Genomic DNA, 27,542 nt, shown 5'->3' with positions numbered 1-27,542 from the left:
ATGTCCAACCCATCTCAGACGATGATCACGCAAGTAGGCCTACTCCTCAATATTCTCAATATCAGTCCACTCTCTCAAGACATCATTTTTAATTTTGTCGAGAAGTGTCTTGCCACACGTCATAGGCTACGAACCATTCTAATTTCTGTCGTTTGCATTCTCCTAATATTTGTCCTCTTCATCGCTCAACATTCACTTCCATAACACATCACACTTCTTACACACGCTTTGTACATGTAGGCCTACAACCTTTCTTTCAACCTGCGAGAAAGCATTCTGACACAAAGCGTGCCTGACAACTTGTACCGACTGCTGTCTCGTATTCGTCATCAGCCATATCTGCAGTGCAGTTATCATAATTCTACTGTTTAGTCTACTTTCAAGTTTTAATATTATTAGCATAATTCAACTGTTTCAAGTTTTATTAATTCATTTCCAATGCGTCTGGCAGCACTCCGGCGTATGAATATTTTGGTGATAAAACACACTAGCATGGCAATATTCGTCCCTTTCAAATTGACACAACTTGGGATAGCACGTCCTTGTCTCGGCTATCTGATGACATCGACTTGTATGCTGGGTAATCAATAAAGAAACCCTTTTGGAGAAACAACAGTAGTGCTCTATCTATGTATACAGAATGTTAGCTTAGCCACTTCTGTTACAATGGTGACCCCGAGTACATCTTCAGAACTCACGACCTGCAACAAAGACATCCACGCCACCTGGTAATGTACCACGTTTTTGCAAATATTTTTTTAACTTTCTGAAATTATCTCTAACTGTAGTCTACATGCATAGTTTCTAACTTCTATTCCTAGATACCTTATCCTTGTGGTTGCCATAGAAACCACCGCATGCCAAATGTTTTTAACTTTTGTGATTATCTCCTACTTTAGTCTACATGCATAGTTTCTAACTTCTATTTCTACGGTACCTTAACCTTGTGGTTGCCATAGAAACCACTGCATGCTAAAAATTTTTTAATTTTCTGAAATTATCTCCTGTAGTCTATATGCATAGTTTCTAACGTCTATTTCTACGGTACCTTAACCTTGTGGTTGCCATACCAACCACTGCATGCTAAAATTTTTAACCTTATGTAATTATCTCCTACTCTAGTCTACATGCATAGTTTCTAACTTCTATTTCTACGGTACCTTAACCTTGTGGTTGCCATACAAACCACTGCATGCTAAAATTTTTAACCTTATGTAATTATCTACGGTAGTCTTTATGCTTCGTTTATAACTTCCATTTTTTTTCTACGGTACCTTATCTTTACTGTTGCTATAGAAACCACTGCATAAACAATCTTTTTTAACACTTCTTGTAATCAACCATTACTCACTGTACCCTACAGGCAGTTGCCAGCCATACTTTTTACTAATCTCCCCACTATGCCTCGATTCGTGTCAGTTCTTACTGACATACCGGTAACTCAACATTCCACTCCCGCTTGCGCTGCGGCCACACATTCCACCAATCTTTTTTCAAACTCTCAAATACCAATGCATTCCAACAATTCCTTTTACACTTTAGATAGTACAGCCTCCACCACCCCCATTATGACGTCCCACGCAGATGCAACCTTCACCACACCCATGCGCTCCTCCGCAACTGCGCCACACGATATCACTACAATAGGCTCCACTTCTACGCCTACCTACTATTCCCCCGTCAATATTAAACTTCCTGAATTCTGGACGGAGAATGTGCCCCTCTGGTTCAGCAGGTGCGAATCTCTATTTAGGCCGCACAACCTCAACAATGAACAGATCCAGTTCGATCTTGTTCTAAATACTTTGTCCTATGCTCAATTGCGTGATGTTGACCACGCCATAATCACCAGTCAACACACTCATCAGCCTTATTCTACACTCAAACAGGCTCTCATCTCAGCCAATCAGCAGAGCTTTTCTGCACGTCTATCCACCCTTTTCCACAAATGCACTCTAGGTGATAAAAGACCTACTGTCCTCCTAAATGAGATGCGTAAGCTGCTGGGCCATGACAATGCTCACAATCCCACGGCTAATGCCATTCTAAAAAATTTATTTCTGGAGCGCATGCCGTCACAAATACGACCCATCTTGGCTGCCTCCACGCATCTAGATCTTGACGCCCTGGCCCTTCAGGCCAACAACATTTTAGACGCCTCCACTTCACAACATGACCTTCTCACATCCAACGATCATTCCTCTCAATCTATAATCAATCAGCTCTTAGAACAAAAAATTACTTCACTTACGCATTCTCTCGAAACCTTCATGTCGCTGCCCAATCAGCAATCTGCACCTCTTCCAACGCAAAGTCATGGTCCACGATCACCCTCGCGCCCACGTTCTTATCCTCAGGCCATGCCGCCCTTCAACCCTCATCGTCGCACCGATAACAGCACACGCTTCACCCCCCCACCTATCTGTTATTACCATCACAGGTTTGGCCACCAGGCACGCAACTACTCCCCTCCTTGTGCATTCTCCGGTCCACCAAAAAATGGCGCCGCCCCGCTGCCTCGTCAATAGGACTCACAGCGGGGCTATCCACACAGTTATATCCTTCATCGCCTCAACCTTTTTACATTTACGATTCTATTACTCCGCTTAAATGGCTTATCGACACAGGTAGTCCTTATTCCATTTTTCCCGTGCAACATGCACCTTCTCAACGTAGTACATCCCATCTATATGCTATTAACAATACCAAAGTCCCCACCTTTGGCTACACTAAACTGCATCTCTCTCTAGGGTTCGACAAATCATTTTCATGGCGTTTCCTCATCGCGGATGTTCTTCATCCCATTTTAGGAATGGATTTTCTTGAACATTTCCAAATTTCACTTGACATCCCAAAGCGTAAATTAATTCTACCACCTGATAAGCATCCTACATGTTCAAACGACGCTCGCTCTTCCACTAATGTTAATATGTGACCCAGTAAATTGCCTTCAGCAAAGTCCATTCATGCAAGTCGCGATACTAATCACAGTTCTACGGCGTCACTACATAAACCTGCCTCTCATAGCATCTCTAGCACACTTCCTGCGCCATCTTCCATTGATTCTCTCCTCGACTCATTCGCTGACGTTTTTGATCAATCGTCCTTCACTAAATCTATTTCTCACCACGTACAGCATCACATTATCACCACAGGGCCACCAGTCCGCTCACCCAAACGGCGCATGTCCCCAGAAATGCTCGACACATTGTCCAAGGAACTGAATACTCTTTTTGATCTGGGTGTAATTGAGTATTCTAATTCGCCTTACGCTTCACCCATACACATGGTTAAAAAAAAGGACGGAATGTCCCATCGCATCACGGTTGATTATCGCAAACTCAACCTCCAAACTCAACCGGACCGCTACTCACTTCCCTTCCTTCACGATTTTGCCAACCGCATTAATGGCTGCAACGTTTTTTTCTAGTTTAGACTTACTCAAGAGCTTTCATCAAATTCCCGTAGCACCTGAAGACATTCCCAAAACTGCTGCCATCTCGCCGCTTGGCTCCATTCAATTCCGTTTCATGCCCATGGGCCTATCGAACTCTAGTCAAACCTTTCAGCGCCTCATGGATGAAGTTTTACGCGACTTATCCTTCATTTTTTGCTACATTGACGATATACTCATTTTTTCAAAATCCCAGGAAGAGCATTTATTTCACCTGCAAGAAGTCTTTTCACGACTTGCCAACTTTGGCCTAACCCTTAACAAAAACAAATGCACATTCGCAGTACCCCAAATCACCTTTTTAGGTCACTTTCTCTCATCGCAAGGTATTCAACCCAATCCTGAAAAGGTAGACGCAATTCAATCGTTTCCTCAACCAATTACGATGAAACAACTACGCAGTTTTGTAGGTATGATCGCTTTTTATTCCAAATTCATTCCCAACTGTGCTGACACTCTGCGACCGCTGCATGCTTTGCTCACACATAACAAAGCCAGTCGCAAACGTCTCACGTGGACTCCTGAAGCCGAAGCAGCGTTTGCTCAAGCAAAATCGTCCTTATCCAAGGAGTGTCTTCTTGCATTTCCCACACATGAAGCTCCCACTTTTCTTGCAGTAGATGCATCCGCCACTCACATAGGTTGCGCATTGCAACAAACCGTATACGGCCAATCCCGGCCCATTGCGTTCTTCTCAAAATCTCTAACTACTGCACAACGCAATTACTCAACGTTCGACCGTGAACTCTTAGCCGTTTACCTCGGCATTCAACATTTTCGTTATTTCTTAGAAGGTCGTACCTTCACCGTCCTCACGGACCACAAGCCGCTAATCAGCGCTCTCCACCGTCCTACCGCATCACATTCGCCGCGACAGATTCGCCACATGTCGTACATAGCTCAATTCACTAAGAATCTTCAGCATCTCGCCGGTGAAGACAACGTAACTGCTGATTGTCTCTCCCGCCCTCCCATAGCCGCTATTTTTGAGGACGTTCCGTCCCTTGATTATAATCGTATGGCTATCCTGCAGAATCAAGACACTACGCTTCCGCCTCTCCATGATAATTCATCGCTGAATCTGACCACTCGACCTGCCCCGAATGGCCTCTCCTTGTTCGGCGAGACATCTACCGGCCGTTTTCGCCCTTATGTTCCTCCGCTCATGCGCAGACAGGTATTCGACATTATCCACTCTCTGGCTCATCGAGGCATCAAACAAACACAGCGTTTACTATCTGACCGTTTTTTTGGCCTAAGCTTAAAATAGATGTTCGCGACTGGTGCCGCACCTGCTTACACTGTCAGCAAACTAAAATCTTTCGTCACAATATCTCACCCTTACAGCAGTTTCAACCGCCAGCTGGTCGTTTCGCTCACATTCACCTGGACCTCATTGGCCCGCTGCCATCTTCCCAGGGCTTCTCCTACATTCTCACCATTGTGGATCGGTTCACTCGTTGGGTCGAGGCCATTCCATTACGTGATATAACTGCAAAATCATGCGCAGACGCTTTTCTCATGCACTGGGTCAGCCGATTCGGCGTGCCTGCCCGAATTACCACTGTCCGGGGCGCTCAATTCACTTCCACTCTATGGAAAGATATTGCCCAATGTCTTGGATCTAAGCTCTCACATTCCACTAGCTATCATCCTCAAAGCCAGGGCGCCGTTCAAGAATATAACCGCGTGATTAAATGGGCTTTAAAAGCACAAACTACCTCTACAGACTGGGTCTCCAACCTTCCATGGGTTTTATTAGGTTTGCGCTCTGCTTTGAAAGAACAAATCGACTGTTCTGCCGCAGAATTGACCCTTGGCACACAACTCCGTCTGCCGGGCCATTTTTTTACTCCTTCCGATGACACACCTTCATCTCACACTCCACTCGTCAATGACTTCATCAAGTTTATGGCCGCGTTGCGTTATGCTCCTACCCGCGCAACCGCCAAACTCACATTGACGATGCCTTATTCTCGTGCTCCCATGTCTTCATTCGCGACGACGCAGTTAGATCTCCACTTCAGCGTCCGTATCAAGGGCCTTTTCGTGTTCAATCACGTTCTGACAAATTTTTCACTTTAGACCTCGGTTCGCGCATTTCCAACGTTTCCATAGATAGACTTAAACCATTCTACCCGCTTGCATCACCTGACGTCACCCTTTCACCTACAAACACACCTCGTCCACCGTCCGTATCTAATATTAAAGACAACTGTTCTACCTTGTCTCAATTACCTTTCCCCCAATCAGTATCCATCGTGCGCGAACCTTCATTCATTCACTTTCAGCCCAAAGCGACTCGTAGTGGACGCATCATCGTACAACCTTCCAAATTTACAGACTAACCTCCACTCAACCAATTTATTCTACAGCAATTTACTGTCCTGGGCAAGACGTCAAAACTGCATCCAATCTACAGCAATTTACCATCCTGAGCAAGACGTCAAAACTGCATCCATTCTGTAGCTTACGTCCTGGACAAGACGTTAAAACTGCATCCATTTCTCCATTCTACAGTCATGTGACGTTACAACAACTTTTTATGCTCGTGTTTGTTTTTTTTGATGAGTGCTGAGCCTACTCAGTACCTTACTGCGACTCTCATAGTTTCTTGTCTCGTTTCCTACCTATCATCAGCCGGCATTGCCTTGCCAATTTAATAACTTGTATGCCTGCATGTATTGCTATTCTTTTTTCATTATGTGTCCCATCATCAGCCGGCGTCTGCCGCCATGGCAGTGCCATGTAACATATTGCAACTACTTGTATCCCCGCATGCATCGCTTTTTCTTATGTGTCTGAACTGCTTATGTGTAACTTTCTAGCGGTCGCTACTTTGTATCAATTTTGTTTCAGACCTGCCTATCAACACGGTTGCTGCGAGAGGTTGATGCGAGACTTCAAGGAACTTCAATACAGCACCACGATGATGACACGACAAGCTCACTCATGAGACCACTTCAACATGGCACCACAGCACCCCATGTTCTTCACGACTTGCACTGAGTTGAACAGTCCCTCATCACATTCCTCAACATGAGATGCCTCAACCTCGAGATGCCTCCACGGAGATGATTTCAATACGGCTATCCACAGCCGGCGACGCAACTCCAACATGGTAAATCCCATGTCTGCCGCAACTTCCTGCGACACACCTTGGACGTGCAATTGCTGCATCGTTCATCATTCAAGCCTTCTCTGCGTCAGAAGCACACCGCGACGTCAACCCAACCAGTGCCGCTATTTTGCGCCACTTTCGACATGCAATGGCTGCATGTCACACAACTTGCAATTATACAAGCTGGCCTCCTTCGTGTCATATTCGTCCTATATCAACGGACTCACAACTCAGCGGCTGTCGTGCTCATCATATACATCACCGAACTTTCAAATCAGCTGCTGTCGTGCTCATCATATACATCACCGAACTTCCAAATCAACTGCTGTCGTCTCGTCCTCCCTCATCAAAATACTCGAACTAATAGTATGACCTTAGATCATCCCTCTGGCACAACCGCGCGCGCACACCGTTAGGCTACATACATTTTTTTACTATTCTGGTTTGCTTCCATGGGTGTCAGGGCCTATCTCTTCGGAGTCAGGACATGGACAGCCATGGACGCTTACCTGTTTGTATACATGCTTACTTTTTTCTCTAAAAACGCTTGTAAATATTTTTCTCATGGCTGATTTTACAGTTGCGCCCCAGCATTCAATTTCACTCACTAATAACCTAATTATTCGTCATTCACGACGTTTCATCTACGTTTCAACGTCGTTTTGACTGGGGCCAACGTATGTACCGACTGCTGTCTCGTATTCGTCATCAGCCATATCTAGGGATGGGCAATTCAGAATACCGAATCCAGAAGGATTCGGATCCTAAACTATCCGAATCCAAAACGGCAATAAAACCGGGTAATAAGATTCGGTTTTAAAGATATACATACGTCTTGTGCAAGCTGTCAGCTGGAGACAGTGAACTGAAAAAAAGTGTGATTTACTCACTTTTTTCTTTGCACTGACACCATCCGCAGTTCCGCACTTTCAAAAACATTGTGCACGCGTTGTGCGCGCACGGCACATGCAACTCTACGTCACTCGCTCGCATGAGCAATTAAAGAAACTAAGCGCGCAATTTTCGTCACGCTTTGTACACAATATGCACAATCGTGCAATGCTTTTTTTCAATCCACGTGCGTATGCGACTCTGCGATAGTTTGACTGGTGGGCATAACAACATTGAGCAGATGCTCCCTGCTAAAGGAGTTGGCTCTGAAACACCTCAGCATCTTCCGAGCCATTCTTTTCGACTGCGGCTTGACGGAAACTAAGTCCCGTTCAGCGTTGCCAGATGGGGAGATAGAATATCAAATTAAAAAATTCTGGTGAAATTTAGAGGTCTTTATTGCCAAGCTTTTTGACCTTGGAAACAGATAACTTTTTGGTGAAATCTGGTGAAATTTTCCCTACTCAATTGTTTTCAAGAAGGTTTTTTTAATTTTTTTAAACTTTTTAGCAAATAATCGCTGCTCGTATAGAAAAGGTTTTGCAAGAGGTTTGCATATGGATGATGGCAGTGTCTTTTGTCTTAAAACTATTTGTATTTAAGCGAAATTTCTTTATTTAGGGTCAGGGCCGTAGCCAGACCACAGAGCAAGGGGGGGGGGGGCAATTTTTTTTTAGGGGGGGCCGAAAATTTTTTTTGGGAAAAATCATTATAATTGTAGCTGCTGCTCGAGAATGTTGGGATTTTTCCAAAGGGGGGCAAAATTTTTTTCAGGGGCGGGGGGCGATGCCCCCCTGGCCCCCGGCTGGCTACGGGCCTGTTTTGGGTGTTTTAAATATCTGGTGAAACTTTAGTTACTTTTTGTTGCCAAGCGGCTTCCATCATCTGGCAACACTGCTCCCATTTGGCTGGAAGTGGTTTGCGAGGTTTGCTAGTTGCTACGTTTGCGAGGTTTGCTAGGTTTGCTACATTTAAAGACGCCCTTCTAAATGGGCGTCTTTAAATGTAGCAAACCTAGCAAACCTCGCAAACCTAGCAAACCTAGCAAACGTAGCAACTAGCAAACCTCGCAAACCACAAAGTTGCCAGATGGTATTTTATTAATTGTATTTTTTTTAATTTCTTGGCGTTTAATTTGTCTGATGTCTGTTTTTTAAAACCCTTTTAAATATGTTATTTGTTTAGTGTTGATGTTCTATTTTCATCAATAGAAATATATCGAAATCTCTGCTTAGTTGGTTATGGTTAGTTTTGATATAAATACGTTAAAGCAATGCCTTTGCGATCAATATTTGTGAGATATTGTAAGGTAATATTAACGCAATATTTGGTAGTCAGACATTCGGGAATCAGTATTCAATCTCTTAGACCATAGTTGGGTGAGTTCACCAATTACTGGTTCTCTTAAAATCGAGCTGCGGACGATAAATAAAACTTAACTTTTGCAGGCGACCGTAGTTCCTACCCTGGGCTACGCCGTGTGACACACAACGAAGTTTCTAATGACAAAGTTTTTGTGTGTGTTTAGGAAGTAAGGGATATTTTGTGAACGAAACCGTTTTTTCCAAAAGTCTTTGTTATTTCAAGTGTGTTTAAACCACCTATATGCTTTGGATCCTTTTTGGGTTACTTGCAAAAAAAGTGGCTTGTTTTTGAGATTGGTTTGAAGCGTGTTTTTGGCTGGGTAATTTTGTAGTATCTGGCAACTCTGCAAGGCTTGCTTCTTTAAATGTAGCAAACCTAGCAAACCTCGCAAATCTTGAGAAAGGCTTCTACAATTGATGGCCGATGAAGTTTTTAACTGTTTATAGTGTGCATAAAATAGATAGGCCTAGACTACAGACAACCTTACCATTACTTGCTGCTAATCTAAATCTATCTTCTTTTGAGAGACTATGAAAACCAAAATTGCAGTTGTTGGGGTTGGCTTTCAAATGCAGAAACCTTCTCAAGCTTTGCGAGGAATTCGGAGTTCGCGACATTTAAAGACACCCGCTGAGAAAACCTCATAACTATCAATTGACAAATGCACAAACTTTCCTCAAAGTCATAGCCATAGATAGTAAAACCTTATCAGGTTTGCGAGGTTTGCTAGGTTTGCTACATTTAAAGAAGCAAGCCTTGCAGAGTTGCCAGATTCTACAAAATTACCCAGCCAAAACACGCTTCAAACCAATCCCAAAAACAAACCAATATTTTTGCGAGTAGCCCAAAAAGGAGCCAAAGCATATAGGTATTTTAAACACACTTCAAATGACCAAAACTTGGAAAAACCGGTTTCGTTCACAAAATATCCCTTACTTTCTAAACACACACAAAAACTTGTCATTAGGAACTTCTTCGTTGTGTGTCACACGGCGTAGCCAAGAGCAGGAACTACGGTTGCCTGCAAAAGTTAAGTTGTATTTATCATCTGCAGCTCGGTTTTTAGAGAACCAGTGATTAGTGAACTCACCCAACCATGGTTTAAGGGAGGGAATACTGATTCCCGAATGTCTGACTACCAAATATTGCGTTAATATTAACTTTCAACATCTAACAAATGTTGATCGCAAAGGCATTGCTTTAAACGTATTTATATCAAAACTAACCCTAAAAAACTAAGCAGAGATTTTGATATCTTTTTATAGATGATAATAGAACATCAATACTAGACAAATAACATATTTAAAAGGGTTTTAAAAAACAGACACCAGACAAATTAAACGCCAAGAAATTAAAAAAAAAATACAATTAATAAAATACCATCTGGCAACTTTGTGGTTTGCGAGGTTTGCTAGGTTTGCTACATTTAAAGACGCCCATTTAGAATGCCTTAATGTGTTGCATTGCAACAAACATTTATTGTGATTGTGTAGCTTTTGTGTCTGAAATTTTTTACTTTTTGTGTTGCTGGAGCCTGGAAGTTAATAGGATTCAGTATTCTGGATTCGATTCTGGATTCGGTTTAGTATTCCAGAATAATTCTAGAATAGTGAATTATTCTGAATTGCCCATCCCTAGCCATATCTGCAGTGCAGTTATCATAATTCTACTGTTTAGTCTACTTTCAAGTTTTAATATTATTAGCATAATTCAACTGTTTCAAGTTTTATTAATTCATTTCCAATGCGCCTGGCAGCACTCCGGCGTATGAATATTTTGGTGATAAAACACACTAGCATGGCAATATTCGTCCCTTTCAAATTGACACAACTTGGGATAACACGTCCTTGTCTCGGCTATCTGATGACATCGACTTGTATGCTGGGTAATCAATAAAGAAACCCTTTTGGAGAAACAACAGTAGTGCTCTATCTATGTATACAGAATGTTAGCTTAGCCACTTCTGTTACAAACTCTTTCTTTTTCCAACCCGCACGTATCCTTGCCGTCACAGCTCTGCTGGCGCAGTTATCTACAGTATTTCCTCAAGATAGCGGAACTCCTAGCGAGCGGATAGCGGAACTCCGTAACAACTTCTATCTTATCTCATTTCAATGCTACATGCTTTTCGTACGTTTCATCAGCTACAATACTCTCACATCTTCTGCACTCAAAACGCATCACACTCATCAACTTTCCATGAATGTCCGCCCCGTTAGCTCAGTGATTACGCGCACGGCGCAAGTTCGACTCTCGGGGTGTGCGCTTGAGCAACACATTTCAGGACTGCAACAACACTTCAACAATCGGAAAACTTCACTCTGCCAATCTCGGTAACCGGCCCTGCGTTAAGAGCCTCTACAGCAGTGGTTCTTAAACTGGGGGGCGTGTGAGGTTCACAAGGGGGGCGCAAGAAATTGAAAAACTCTGCATGAAATATGACTAAACATGTCTTCACAACTACACTGGACAGTCGATTGTTGAAGTAAACCATAGGCTCCGTTAGAGGGGGCCGGGGGGAGATTACCCCCCCATTAATTGGAGTGGGAGTAACTAATGCAAAATCCCCCCCCCCCCCACTAATGTAGAGATAAAAGTTTAATTTTTAATATAGTTTTACTTTTGTGTTTTATTTTCATTTTTTTATTTTGTTGCACAACTTTTGAGTTTTTTGCTTGGAAAGTCCGACTCGCAAGACAACGCCAAACTATGTAGGCTATCTTGTCAAAAATATACGCATCACAATGCGCTATGTATGACGTCATAATTTTCTCACAGCAACAAACTGTTTAATTTCGCTCTTGCTACGAACGAAACCCGCTACAGTTGCACTGTTTCAATGTTATTCGGCCATTGAATCGTTGTACTGTAACTCGGCGGCTTTTTTCGCGGAGATAGCTTCCCTTCGCCCAAATTACCATCAAAAATTTGGGCCGATCAAGTAGCCTATGTGCAGTGACGTTCGGTGGCTTAACCCGTTGGGAAAGCAACTTGTAAATATGCTGCAGCAAGGTAGTAGGCACGAAGGGCGTAACCGTCGGGCGGAGCCCGAAGGCGTGCTGCCTAAGGCAACACTTCCAGCGGGGGGTCTGGGGGGCCTCCCCCAGAAATTTTTGAAAAACACTTCCAATTTGGTGCGCTCTGAGAGCATTTCCAAAACAAATCAAAAATAAAAATCTGTCAAATTGTGCTTCGCCTATGTCGTGATCATACATCCATTTAATGTTTAGAAGTCATGAACAATCTTAATTTTAACTTTGCAGGACCAAAATCCTGCGTTAGACATGGAATAATAGTTGTCTAAATGTTTAATTCGTCATGAATGTTCATTCTCAGATATTCAGTTAGGCCTACACTACAAAAACTAACACTTAGGCCAAAACATTATAACCGCAAGCAATTTGTACAAAAAGCTGGATAAGTTTGCCTCCTGCGTATAGAAGCTTAACAAACTAAATATTGCATCCGCACCTGAACGTTCATTGGCGAAGTAACGTTATATCAACGCTGTAAAAAGGGCAAAGGCATGACTATGAAAGCTAGTACAGTAGGCTAAAGTACATGGCGAGGAGACATCAAAAAAACAGCAACAAGCTTTTTGGCATTATGATGCTGTGCGTGTACCGTGACGAGATACCATTCTGACGAGTTAGTCTAGTCGCTCTAGCGAATGTACGCATTGACGTCACTGGGAAAGCACAACTAACCATACCATAACACATCTGATTGGCTAAGCAGCTGGTGACGTTTTGCAAAACGGGTGAGGATTGGATAAAACGAAGGCGTTTTTTGAACCTAGAAAGCAACTTTGATAGTTGATTTCCCTGGAGCTTCAGTGGTTGTTTCTGACAAAAGCGTTTGCGTCAATTGGCATTTATAGGCAAGACATGCGGTTTGGTGAGGACTTAGACTACTCACAAGCGTTACGAGTAATTCTAGTCACGAATACAGTAATTTTCAAGTTAAAATAAACGTGATAAAAATAATAAGAAGTTAAACCTAGAATTCAGTCATTATATTTTGCATAGTTTTTGCTAAGGTAAGCACTGCTTTCCTTGCTTTCCCTCACCGATCGTCACGGTAGACTCTTTAACATAGGACAGTTTTCCGTGCGAATCAGCTGATTTCAGTCATGTGACTCAGCACGTGATATTTCGATCTTCTCCAAAGATTTTTGATACAAAGAAAATTAAGTGAATGTATCACCACAGCAGCGTGGCCTAATGGGTTAGGGTTAGGGCAAGGGAATAGCCATTTCGATTCCCACCCTCTGCTAATGTTCTTTTTTCTTCTGAAACTGAACTGAGTGCAAGAAGGATCTTAAAGACTGTAATCAATTGAGTTTATTAGGTTACAATCATAATGGCGTGAGTCACATGACTGCAAACAGCTGATTCACGAGGAAACCTGTCCTACGTTAAAGTGCCTACCGATCGTCACTGCCTATGTGTGAAACAAGTGAATGGGACTTAAACCTATTGTCAAAGAGTTGTATGTCCGCCCCGTTAGCTCAGTGGTTACGCGCCTGGCTCAAGATCACGCGGGGCTGGTTCGACTCTCGGGGTGTGCGCTTGAGCAACACATTTCAGGACTGCTTTCCATTCAGCGAAATAATTCCCCGGCAATAACACTTCAACAATCAGAAAACTTCACTCTGCCAATCTTGGTAACCGGTCCTGCGTCAAGAGCCTCTGCCAGTGTGGAAAAACTTGTATATCGCTATTGGTTAATGACCCTTCTTCTGCAGAAGCTGAAAGATCGTTTTGCTCGCTATGCCGCTTAAAATGATGGCCCCGAAGCACAACGACTGCTTTAAGACTCAATTCCATTGCCATGCCCATCAAGTGTATTTGGATGAAAACAGTGTAGATGAAATCTGCAAAGAACTTGTTTTCAACAATGCACAAAGATTTAAAGTCAATGGAGCCTTTGACTGTTCTGCTTAGAATAGAAACAGAGTGTACACAGTGTTTTGTTTGAATTGAGGTGTTGTTCGTTTATAATGTTATTTCTTTATAGTTTTTGTGAGATTTTGGTATAAGATATTACCTGGGTGTTATGGCATTTTATGTTTAGTGTTATTTCTTACACGACGCAGATGGTAGGCCGTAAGCCTTCCTGTAGTATCGATCAAGATGTCTCCCTATTTTCAGTTGTTGTAAAAGTTAATAGCCTACATTTTAGCTTTTGTTTTATTTTTTTCTGAGTTGAATGTAGGCCTATAGACCCTAGATGCTGAAACTTTTCCTTTCACTGTGGATATTATGGCACAGGTTATAATGTTGTATTCATGTAACTGTAATTTAAGTTATAGATCAAAGCTTTGATCTTAACGCTTTTGACTTTTTAATCTAAGCTTTTAGCATCTGAAGTAGGCTACAAAATTTGGAGGTCTTGAGCCAAGGAAGAATACAGAAAGGAATTTTTGCGTATGTCCCCTCTTCCAGTCAAAATTGTTTCAAAACCTCAAAAAATGTGGCAAATGTTAAAGAGCTTTTCCTCGCGATTTTAGATGCGTTGAAATAATTTTTCGATTTTTGGTCGTGCTGAAAGGCAAAAATTTTCGGCGCGAAGCATGCCGCCTAAGACGCCGTATAAGAAACTGACTAAGAAGCTTTTTCAGTAATGGAAAAGGGAGCTGGGGGCGACCTCCAAGGAGTAGGCCTATATGTGATGCGATAATCCAATAAGCCCCATGTTGATGTCAAAACATCGTTCCCGCCCCTGCTTAAATTACCCCCCACTCTCAGGAAGTGTCCGGAGCCCCTGAAGTAAACCTTTAGCTTTTTTCCGATGTAAGAAAGACTCTTAAAAATATAAAGATTGCAAGTAGCGAGTGCTTTCGCCAATCGTCGTCGGCGGAAGTTGTAGAAGCGTCTTTCGGAATTGCTCACAAGATAGCTCGGGAGAAGAAACCACACAGGCAATTCACAAGAGGAATTCTTGGAGCTAACATGAAATTCTACTGAAAGGGACGACTTTGAAGCAATGCCACTGTTACGGCCAATCTCTGTACAAATCAAACGTCATATAAAACCGTTCAAGTCTACTGAATATTACGTCATGGAAATTCCTAAAGCATGTGCCAAAATTGCACCATCGTTCATAAGACCTGTTTGGACCTGTTTGGGCCTGTTTAAACAGGAAATATTACATCAGCTTAAACACCTGTTGGAATGACTTCATAATTGTCTTTCATTTATTGCGTCACAGTTACTTTCTACGTGAATTTGAGATATTGATATCTATTCTGGTCATTCGTAAAATGATTGTTTGAAAGTTGGCCGCACATTTAACTGTTGGCTTAGTGCTTGCTAGCTGGACAAAAGTTCCGTCTTTTATCCAAGTAATCTGTTCTGTAGTGACAGTTTTCAGTGGTGTACGCGTTGCACCCCCTCGTTTTCGGTAGCCGTGGGCTAATTTTTACAGAAATACACTTTTTGAAAAGAAGTTCAAGTGTGTGTTTCTTCGGTCATTATATGCAGACGAAAGGATCCGGGAACTTTAAGTTACAATTTTCCCACGAAGAAATTATGGTTTACCGCTGTGACCATAAAAAATAAAAGACGAAGTTGTTGGTTGGTAGGCTACAAAAGCAAAGAAATAATAAAAGAAGATCTTGTTGGTTGGTAGTCTAAAGAAGCAAAGAAAATTAAAGACATTTCTTCTCGGTAGGCAACTGAAGAACTTTAAGCTAAAAAGTAAAGACATTTCTTCTCAGTTTGGTACAGAAGAAAAAATAACTTTGACATTCATTGGCAAGAAAGAAGATTAAAGGCAATCCATCTGTGCTTGAAGATTCAAGTGGAAGAATCCAAGCAAGTTTTGTGGACGTTTGGACTTCACATACGCGTACAGCTACGGTATCGTGCATTTAAATTCTTTTTTGTATTTTTACGGTCTTTGCAGTTAAGTTTTTTATAACTACTGCAATTTTGTGTGTTTGTGTAACTTAATTTTTTAATTGTTAAATTTAGCCCTAACATTTAATATGTCTACACTCGGTGGCGACAGGGACTCGACCGCCGTCGACTCGACTGAGTTTAAGCCTAGATCTAAGTTATCTACTTTAGAAGAGGAATTACGGCATTTCCATGCTCTTTTGACTAAAATTGTTAAATCTGCAATCTTGGCAGAACTTCGTGATAGGGTAGATCCCGAATTTAACTCGTTAAAAAATAACTTCGAACAAAAAGAAAGTGAGTTGTCAGATAGGTTGGATGCTGACATACATCCTGAGGATAGCGCCTCAAATGTAAGCACTAGGATGTCTGAGAGCTCGTCACGGATAGTTGCACAAATTAACCTACAGTTAAGACGAGAGGAGCTCCAGATCCAAGCTGAGGCCGAGGCAAGAGCTGCTGAGGCCATCGCAAGAGCTGAAGCCATACGAGCTGAGGCTGCCGCACGAGCAGAGGCTGCCGCAAGAGCTGAGGCCATACGAGCTGAGGCCATACGAGCTGAGGCCATACGAGCTGAGGCTGCCGCGAGAGCTGAGGCCGACGCGAGAGCTGCTGAGGCCGAAGCGAGAGCTGCTGAGGCCGCCGCGAGAGCCGAAGCGAGAGCTGCTGAGTTCGCACTCAAAGACGCTCAGTTGAGGGCCGAACAACGTAAAGAGGTAGTTTTAGCTGAATATCGTTCTGAGTTGGGCTCCCGGCGTAGCTCTAGGAAGGGCTCTTCTAGGCATTCCAGAAATGAACATCAATCGCAGTTTAATTTACATAACCTTTTCCACACGCCTGTTCAATCCGTAAGTGGACCTGTACAATCCACATGTTTTCCAGCTGTTTCAGGAGGTCTCGGGGCCGCGGCTAAGGATCTTCCGAAGGCTGTAGAGCCAAGGTCTGCAAATTACAACCGAACTCCTCCCCCAGAGCGTACAGGTCACGGGGCCGCCATTAGCAGTAATGCTTTGCCCCCTTCACAGTTTTCAGCGCCGCTAGTTTTTGATCGCCCAGCTACACGTAATTTGGGTGGTTGTGAGAGGCGTATCGTGTCTCCTGATTTTAACGTATGTGAGGATCGTGATCGGGCTGTGCATGTGACTGAGCCCACTCAGCCCATTAAGGGATATAGCTTGTCTTCTCCCGCTAAATCGAGTTCTCAACAGCAGGATTGCTTTTTTGAATACCAAAATAGTAGGACGTTCTTCGATAAGGCGGCCTTGATTGGTTACGATGGTAATAATATGCCATTTGTCTTCTTTGAAAATCGTGTTATGGCCTTGATGGCAGCTTCGCCCTTTAAGGGAACTCGTTTGACTTTGTTGCAAGCAGCTTGTGTTAGAACAGCTGCACAAACGATTGCTAATTTGGTTTCTGACACTCCTGGCTTGTCAGAGGAAGACAGGATAGAAATGTCGTTAGCTCGCTTGTCCCAACGTTTTGGGGTTCGTGGAGGTCTTTTCGCAGAACCAGAAATTAGAAAGTATCGCTATGGTAGCAAATTGACTTCTATCTCTTCCAGTGATTTGAAAGAGTTTAAAGATGAATTGTCGCAGTGTTTGCTTTACGCGAAAGCTTATGGTCAGCGTGATAAATTAGAAGGACGTTTTGTTTTGGATTTGGCTAAGCGACTCCCGTTTGACGCTAAGCAGCGTTATCTTGACTTTTTAGGTGATCATTATGGTAGCACTGAGGAACCTACCTTTCAGAGTTTGTTTGATTTTGTAGTACGGGAGGAAACGCGCAAGTCGACTGATTTTAGCATTATGCTAATGGGCGATTCTGGTGAGTCGCAGCATTTTAAAAAGTTTGGCAAAGGAAAATTGCCTTCATGTCCGGTTAGGCAGACGTCGGTAAAGCCCCATGATAATGTGATTTCAGGGAGTTCGCAGTACTCGACTGCTGTTGGCGCACCGCGCGGCGGTGTGGCCAGACATAGTGACATACCGGCGTGTTTTTGTTGTTCGTCACGTGGTCAAGTTGAATATCATTTTTTGTCTAATTGTAAAGAATTTTTGCGCTTGACACCTAAAGATCGGAGAGATGTCATTGTGAAAGCTGGCAAATGCTTGAATTGTTTGCGCCAGCATATGGTTAGAGACTGTAATCATGCAAATAACTGTCGTAAGTGTGGACCTACCAACGATAGGAAACACTATTTTCTTCTGCATGATTTTTATGTGACGTCACGTGATTCTCTGGATTTGGTCGGTAAAGATGATGCTGGTGCCAGAGTTCCTGTGCGTAATGTTAAGATTGGAAATGTTAAAGCAGCCTTTAACCGCGTTACTGCTGCTCGTGTTTTGAATCCAATGACTGGCAAATCGAAGTTGGTGTATTGTCAGCATGATCCTGGTTCGCAGTTGACCTTTGTTTCGAGTGACTTGGTGTGCGAACTTGGTCTTAAACCGTATGATAAAGCGTCGTTTAAAATAGATACTCTGGCTGGTCAGAAACCTACTTGTGCTGACCTTGTTAAACTCAACATCCAGTCGTTAGAGACTGATGAACTGTTTTGTGATATAACCTCGGTGGTTAACCCAGCTTGGGCTGACGATGTTAAAACTTTACCTCATAAACAAGATTTAAGTGGTTTCCGTCATTTTCATGACGTGAATATGTTTCATTTGAATGATTGTAGTACTGTAGATGTACTGATTGGCAATGACAACGCTTATTTGATGTGGGCAAAAGAAGAACGTGTTGGTGAAAATCGCAGTGAACCGCATGCTTTACTCACTCCTCTCGGTTGGTTGGCTTGTGGTGGTAAGTCACCCTTAGTTGAAAGCGTTGCTAAAGTGTGCAGAGTGCAGACGTCTTCAGAGTCGGATGTCATCTCTGGCTTTCAGCGTAAAATTGAGTCTCGTGATATGGAAATAGCAGACCTGAATAAAGTCATTCAGGATTTGACTTTGCAAAATGAAACCTGTGAATTGTCTCGCAATGATATTTTGGCTAGAGAACTTGTCGAACCGAATATTGAGTTGAAAGATGGTCGATTTGAGATACTTGTTCCGTTGAAGGAAGATATTGATCTACCTAACAATTTTGTGTTGGCGTCAGATAGAGCTGCTGCTTTAAGAAAGAAAGCTTTAAAACAACCTGAACTTCGTGATTTCCTTACTGACACCATGAAAGATCTTAAATCTAATGGCTATATTGAGCGCGCGGGTGAAGCAGGAAATGTCAAGGGATTTGAATGGTATTTACCATACTTTGTTACGTCACAATTAAAAAAGCGCATTGTTTACGATGGCAAGTCTGAATTTCGAGGAACTTGTGTTAATGATGTAATGTTTTCGAGTCCTGACTTGTTAAACCCTCTGGTAGATGTCTTGGCTAGATTTCGGCTTGGTAGATTTGGTCTCATGGCTGATGTGACTAAATGCTTCTTTCAAATAAAGTTACCTGAGTCGCAAAGGGATTTGTTTCGTATATTGTGGTTTGAAGATGATGACCTTGAAAATGGTAGGATGGTACCATTTCGTTTTTGTGTACACCCTTGGGGAATAAAGAGTAGCCCGTATATCGCTTGCTTGGCTATAAAGAAAATGATCGAGCAGAATCCCAGCAGTGCTGGTGAATTGACTCTCTGCAATATTGCAAATAATATGTACATGGATGATTTTATATTTTCGGCTGATAGCTTAGAGGAAGCTCAGCAAATCACTCATGAATCAATTGCTTTGTTTGATAGCCGTGGGTTTAAACTTGTTAAGTGGAGTGCTAACAAGGAGGCTATGATTGTCTTGTCAAATTTGGATAATGAGATGCTTTCACCTTTGATTCGTGACATTGACTTTCAGACTGAAAATATGACTTTGCCATCAGCGAAGACATTGGGTTGTGTGTGGCAAACCGAGTCTGACGAGATGCGTATCGCATGTTCCTTAAAGCCCTTAGCTAAACACACGCGCCGAAGTATGCTCAGTCAGCTTGGACAAAAATTTGACCCGCTAGGCTTTGGAGCGCCATTTTTTCTAAAAGCACGCCTTATACTTCAGCAATTGACGATAGACAAGTTTGATTGGGACACCGAGGTCCCTGATAGCTTTGTTAAAGAGTGGGAGTCGTGGCTTCGCTCTTTGGACCTGCTTAAGGATTTTTCGTTACCGAGATGGTATTTTGCAAACTCTGGTGTGTGCAGTCCGGATGATATTGTTTCATATCAATTGCATGGGTTTAGTGATGCTTCGAATCAAGCTTTTTCTTCTGTTGTTTACTTACGTAGACTGGTTAACGGAGTTCCGAGTGTGTCTTTCGTTCTGGGTAAATCTACCATTGTTGTAAAAAATCAGTTTTCTTGGCCGATAGCTAGGAAAGAGCTTGTTGCCGCTTTAAATACAGCAAGACTCGTGAAGCAGGCCTACGAGGCATTGAAGATGCCCGACTGCAGTAAGTATTTTTGGTGTGATTCTCGGACTGTGTTGCAGTGGGTTAAAAACCCTGATTTACGTTTGAATAAGTTTATTACGCGTCGAGTTGAGCATATTTTATTGTTATCTGGAGCCCAGGATTGGCGTTTTTGCCCTACCGATATGAACCCAGCTGATGTTGGCACAAGGCCAAATCTTATTACAAAGAAAGAGTTTCGAGAGTTGTGGTTAAATGGTTCTAGTCTTCTCTATCAGTGTGAAGAAATTCCATCTGTAGAAAACCCCACTCCAGTACCTGTCCATAGCCTATATCTTCGTGACGAAGAGGGGTCGCTTGACGTTGGACAGGGTGGCCTTCACAGATTGATCGAGGCCGCACCTTCTTTGTATGTTATGAAAAAGAGAATTGCTTATTTGGTTGCTTTTGTTGAATTTTTGTGCTTTAAAACGAAAAAGCGTAGCTTTATGAAGCCAAAACTGGACGCCTCTTATCTTGATAGAGCCTTAGACTTAACTGTGAAGTTTGTTCAGAAAAGCGTGTATGGCGATGTGTTACATTTAATGACCAAACGATCGCCGGATGCACTTGAGGAAGTGATAAAGCGGGGTAGTGTTGGCGCTTCGCAACGTGAGAAGGAACGCTTGGAAGGATTGCGTTCACTTAAAAAGTACAGACCTTGTGTAGATGATGCTGGTGTAATCCGCATTGAAGGGCGCTTAAGTAATTCTCCCGAGATTTCTCTAGAAGCAAAGCATCCGATTGTTTTGCCTTCGAAGCACCCCTTCACTAGGCTTGTTGTACTGTCGCATCATAATCGAAATGCGCACTGTGGAGTACAGCACACTTTGTTGTCTACGCGACAGAAGTTTTGGATCGCTAATGGTAATGCTTCCGTGAAGAGGTATCTTAATGATTGTGGTGTATGTGCGATTGAGAAAGCTCGGCCTATAAGGCAGCTCATGTCTGATTTACCTTTGTCTCGCACAACTGCCCATAGGAAACCCTTTTTTGATTGCGGCTTGGACTATCTTGGACCATTGACCTTTGTTGAAGGTAGGAGTCACAAAAAAGCTTGGGGACTCTTATTCACATGTATGGCATCTCGCGCTATTCATGTTGAGCTGGTTACGTCATTGTCGCTGAGTGATTTTTTACTTGCCTTTACAAGGTTTACAGATTTACGTGGGCAGGTTAATGCTATCTATTCCGATAATGGAAGTACCTTTCAGGCAGCATCTAAGAAGTTACCCGAGTTGATAGAATCAGCTGAATTTTACAACGCCCTGAGACAGAGAGAGATAAACTGGGAATTTATACCTCCGTATGCTCCGGCGCAAGGTGGCGCCTGGGAGGCAATGGTTAAACAATTTAAAATTGCATTTTTTCACATTTTGGACTCTTCAAGTCGTAAGCCCAGTTTTATTGAACTGCTTACGTACACAGGTAGTGCCGTTCGGATCGTGAACGAACGCCCTTTGGTACCTTTGAGTGACGACCCTAGGGATTTTACTGTCATCACCCCTGCCTCACTTTTGACCCCATACTTAGACCCATACTGTGCTGTTGGGCAACCACATGATCGTGACCAATTAAGAAGGGATTATCGGTTCAATTTGTCACTTTCTCAGCAGTTTTGGAGTAAATGGATCGATTTTTACTTGCCAGGTCTTCAGGGCCGGAAAAAATGGCTAAAAATGGCCGAGAATTTGGAGCCTGGTCAACTTGTAGTGGTAGGTTCTCTCCAAGACATTGGTAAACGTGGGAAGTATCAACTTGGGAGGGTGCATGAGGTAGTTCCACAAATTAGGAAAGGGAAGCCTGTGGTTCGTAGAGCCAAAGTTGCCGTCTGCAACTATGATGAGAGTACGGGGAAAGTGAAAGTAGACTACGTGTTGAGGGATATTTCGTGCCTCGCCCCCGTAAAGAACACCTAAGTGTTAGGGTTTGAGCCTGGTTTTGTCTGCGGTGGCCGATACTTGTCTGAGCCCGGAACAGTCGGTTATTATCGCAACTATTGTATATAGCGTCATTTAGCGTGTACCTATGGTACCAATTTCATGTATCGTCGTGTTTATTCTTATTGCTGTTCATTCTTTGCATGCCCTTTGTATTTGCGTATTAACTTAAACGTGAGTGATTCAAAAAATTTGTGTATCGTGTGTTTTATTCATTGGCTCACGATTGTCCTTCAATTCTATTTTAGTTATGCCATGTTAGACTGTCATAACTAGGGGCCGCTATGTTACGGCCAATCTCTGTACAAATCAAACGTCATATAAAACCGTTCAAGTCTACTGAATATTACGTCATGGAAATTCCTAAAGCATGTGCCAAAATTGCACCATCGTTCATAAGACCTGTTTGGACCTGTTTGGGCCTGTTTAAACAGGAAATATTACATCAGCTTAAACACCTGTTGGAATGACTTCATAATTGTCTTTCATTTATTGCGTCACAGTTACTTTCTACGTGAATTTGAGATATTGATATCTATTCTGGTCATTCGTAAAATGATTGTTTGAAAGTTGGCCGCACATTTAACTGTTGGCTTAGTGCTTGCTAGCTGGACAAAAGTTCCGTCTTTTATCCAAGTAATCTGTTCTGTAGTGACAGTTTTCAGTGGTGTACGCGTTGCACCTCCTCGTTTTCGGTAGCCGTGGGCTAATTTTTACAGAAATACACTTTTTGAAAAGAAGTTCAAGTGTGTGTTTCTTCGGTCATTATATGCAGACGAAAGGATCCGGGAACTTTAAGTTACAATTTTCCCACGAAGAAATTATGGTTTACCGCTGTGACCAGCCACTAGCTGAGTTCTGGGTGAAAAATGTACAGCCATTTACAAGAGTGTGTGTGCTGTGGCTATACGCACACTTCCTCCATTTTCATCCACTTACTTGTGTGGAAGTGTTTTTTCTACTCTCATGAACACAAAGACAAAATCTAGACACAAACTTGACTGTGAAGCCGATCTCAGATGTGCAATTTCTGCTAGGCTACTAATCCTCGAATTAAACATTTAGTATCCAAAAAAACAGTTACATCCTTCGCATTAATGTAACTTTCCTGGAAACGAATTGCTGTTCTGCTTAATGTTTATTGATTTTGAAACAAGGTGGGGTGCGAATTTTGTTAGAATTGTAAAAGGGAGGCGTGTCTCAAAAAGTTTAAGAACCACTGCTCTACAAGTATGCGAAACTACCATGAATAACCAATCAAGGCTTTGTCAGTCCGAGGATAAAGATTCAAAACCAACCAACCAATGCCTGAACATCTCTTGTGCACCCAATACTTGCATTTAATACACTGCATAGAATCGCTCATTACTCTTTTCCCACATATTGCACATTGATCCATAACATTAATTGCCAATGCGCCTCATTTGTACATTTTATTTTTGTTCTCATTGCTTTCGTTTTATTCACTTTTAAACCTTTTTTTGGGGTCTGGTAAAATTTCTTCATGTATAGTGGTGGCTACCTTCGGTTTCAGCAGGTTTTTTCCAACACCGAAAAATGTCTTTCAAGAAGGGTCACAGTTGAATGGTATCCTTTTTTACCATGTTCTGATTGGTTGGCGGTCGGGACTTTACTAGGCCTACTCCCGGGTTGGCGGTGTCATTGGGGTCTGGTAAAATTTCCTCATGTTAGTGGTGGTTACCTTCGGCTTCAGCAGGTTTTTTCCAACACCGAAAAATCTTTTTCAAGAAGGGTCACAGTTGAACGGTATCCTTTTATATCATGTTCTGATTGGTTGGCGGTCGGGACTTTACTAGTCCCGGGTTGGCGGTGTCATTGGGGTCTGGTAAAATTTCTTTATGTTAACGGTGGCTACCTTCGGCTTCAGCAAGTTTTTTTCCAACACCGAAAAATCTTTCCACTGCAGCACTGGAAGAAGTGGGGTGTTGTATTTAGTAAAGAGACTTTATAAATCGGCAGTAGGAAAGCTCAAGAACTTGCTTCTGTCTGAAAAAAAGGACTAGCCTACACAATTGACTTTTCTTTCCTGATCGACGTTTCATGCGATGACACCAACACTCCAAGAAAATTCATCCTCGGAGTCGTGACTGCGGTGTTTGGTTGGTGACGGTATTATACGTGGCTTGACGTTTCCCGCAATAGTCAAATGATTTCTGCTTTTTTTACTCGTTGTTTCCATAAAAAATGCGGATCTTCGACGTCGCAATGGAGTAGGCTATTTGTTTTATTGTAACCTTGTGTAAAATATTTCCTTGAACACTCACGATTTCTAAATATAATTTACACTTATAGCCTAATAGTCAGCAATTCTATGAACATAGAACATGAAATACAAGGGCAGAAGAAACGTTAAGATATTTGAGAAACTTTTCGTGAAAACTTTTATGGGTGTAGGCTACTGCAACACCGCAGCGCACACTACCGAGCCGCACCTGATGACGATTCGTTCCTGTCTACAGCAATAAACTTGTTTACAAGAAATATAGGCCTCGTTCTTACAGGCCATTTCCACCATTAATTTCCTCGGGATGTCGCTGTTACGATTACAACGATAGATTACAACAAGGTGTCCGCCCCGATAGCTCAGTTGGTTAGCGAGTGACTTCGTGAACGAAGAAGCCTCAGCATCAAGCGGAGCTGCTTCGACTCTCGAGGTGTGCGCTTGAGCAACGCATTCTAAGGACTGCTCTCCATTCAGCTGCAACTAATGGATGGAATGTTTCCCCGGTAACAAGATTTCAACAATCAAAAAATTTCACTCTGTTTTAATCTCGGTAACGGGACCTGCGTCAAAATCCTCTACAGTCTACACGTCTGCGAAACTACCAGGAATAAGGCTTTGTCAGACCGAGGATAAAGATTCAAAACCAACCAATCACAACTCGGGGAGACTGAGGTAAAGTGTGCAATGGGGTAAGATGAGCAACCCCTGTTTTTGGAAAAACGAGTCGGCGGAATTTTTTTTTATTCTGGATGTATCACTCATAATGCCACTTCATTCAATGTATTTGTTATGTCCACTGAGAATTGCATTTCACAATGGCACGCAATTAGGCTATAGCCTAGCCTACTGTTTATGTCAAAAATTCTAAATTTTTTTTTTGCCAAAAACAGAATAACTTTATTGTTACACTATGTAAATCAAATCTGATTTTTGTAATGGTAAGTATAAAGTGTGAGGATATTCAATAAAACGTTCATGTTGGTTATAGTCTTACAGTTTTATTAAATATTTGTCATTTTGTTACAAAAACTAGGATGGGGTAAAATATGCAATGCTAGTTGAATGGTTGAAGTATCTTGGAGCAGTTGCTCAACTTACCCCAAAAGAAATAGCCTTAGCTTACTTAATGTTTGAACTGTTGAATTTGTGTCTTTTTAGGTTCGTGTTGGATACAAAAAACAGTGTTGTGTCGTAAAGCTTAATGCTTCGCAATTATACAAACAAACTGACAGGGGAATGCTTCAACTTAATCGAATTGCTCAACTTACCCCAGGTCATTGCTCAACTTATCCCATACAATTTATGCCAGGGTAAGTTGAGCAACACGCAAATAAGTATCAACATAGAAAAATATATAAATTGCAAGGCAATAAGACTCAATCTAAAATGTAGCAGATTCACTATAGTGCTTTAAATTCACCCTATTAAAATTTTCTAAAACAAACCGTTCTTTTGTAAAAGCGACTTAAGCAAAAAGGTGCTAATTACTTACGACTTAAGCAAAAAGGTGCTAAAGATCTTACCCCACCCTCCCCTATGTATGAGCTGGAGCGGCTTGGTAGCCTACTCACTCCGCCGTCCGCCCCCACAACTTCAAATGGAGTACGCTTCAACTGGATGATTTAACGTTCGCGATTTGTTGCTTTAACTTTTTTCTGGACCCCTGCTGTGTTATAGCACCTCACGCAATTACTGTGGGTCAGTGTTGTACGTTGACGCCGTCAATTTTACGGCGTCATTTGACGGCGTCAACTTTTTGTTGACGCTAAGGCTAGCGCCGTCAATTTATTGTTTAGTTGACGGAAGTGATAGCGCCGTCAACCATTTGGCCGATTTTAAGCGTCAAGCGCTATGCGTCATTTCTTGTTTTCATGGAAAATCTCGTTTCACAATCAGAGTTTCACGATGTATTTTGGCCATCGCGACTCATCCGAATTACCCGTTTTCGCGTTGGTTGGAATGGCTACCTGGAAAATACAAGCGGAAGAAGTTTGCCAAATGGTGATCACTCATATCGTGAGCAGTATCGAGAAGGAGGAATCAAAGAGATAAAGAGGAAAATCAACGAATGTCATCGCGGAGGTTGAAGATACATTATTTCAAGAGCTCTATACCCTTGAAAACAGCGATGTTGGTGCAGTGGACCTCGTTAAAAGATTTATATAGCCTATGCTCAGTGTTGTACGTTGACGCCGTCAATTTGACGGCGTCAACTTTTTGTTGACGCTGAGGCTAGCGCCGTCAATTTATTTTTCAGTTGACGGAAGTGATAGCGCCGTCAAGTATTTTGCCGATTTCAAGCGTCAAGCGCTAAGCGTCATTTTTTGTTTTCATGGAAAATCTCGTTTCATAATAAGAGTTTCACAATGTTTTCTGGCCAGCGCGACTCATCCGAATTACCGGCTTTTGCGTTGGTTGGAATGGCTCCATGGAATACATGCGGAAGAAGTTCGCCAAATGGTGATCACCCATGTATTGAGAACGAGGGATCAGAGACAGAAAGCGAAAAATTCATGAATGGCATCGCGGACGTTGAATATACTTTATTTCAAGAGCTCTATGCTCCTGAAAAGAGCGATGTTGGTGCAGTGGACCTCGTTAAAAGATTTATACATGCTAAACTATCACAGCACGCTTGAAACAGTGATAGGCCTACCTTTCAGACTAAACGTTTTCAACTTGTTTTTGAAATACAACACACCAATACCAACCAGCGCTGCTGTGGAACGCATGTTTTCACTTGGAAAGGACAATATGCGCAGGGGCGCCGGAAGCGGGGGGGGGCAGGGGGAGCGGATGCCCCCTGCCCTCAAATTTCTGTGGATGGGGAGGGAAGAGGGGGCAATGATGCCCTTTTAAGGTCATGTAAGCTCCTGCACACTTTGCAATATAACAATTTATGCTATTCGCTTTTAGCCTAACTATAATGTTCTATTTTTGCCTCAAAATAATATTCACGACTGGTCACAGCGGTAAACCATAATCTCTTCGTGGGAAAATTGTAACATAAAGTTCCCGGATCCGTTTGTCTGCATGTAGTGACCGAAAAAGAAACACTCCTCGAAACGTCTATTCAAAAAGTGTATTCCTGTAAAATTAGCCCGCGGCTATCGAAATGGGGTGCAACGCGATACACCACTAAAAACTGTCACTACGATACAGATTACTTGGATAAAAGACGGAGAATTTG

General features: G+C 42.4%; 1 pseudogene; it reads right to left on the bottom strand.

The window, feature by feature from the left end:
* Positions 1-39: 39 nt before the first annotated feature.
* On the bottom strand, positions 40-25,630 carry LOC145768942 (uncharacterized; annotated as a pseudogene).
* Positions 25,631-27,542: the final 1,912 nt, after the last annotated feature.

The sequence above is a fragment of the Aplidium turbinatum genome, chromosome 4 (genome assembly GCF_918807975.1).
Source record: "Aplidium turbinatum chromosome 4, kaAplTurb1.1, whole genome shotgun sequence".
Classification (NCBI taxonomy): domain Eukaryota; kingdom Metazoa; phylum Chordata; class Ascidiacea; order Aplousobranchia; family Polyclinidae; genus Aplidium; species Aplidium turbinatum.
The sequence above is the reverse complement of the archived record's forward strand: the minus strand, read 5'-3'. Positions and strand labels throughout refer to the sequence as shown.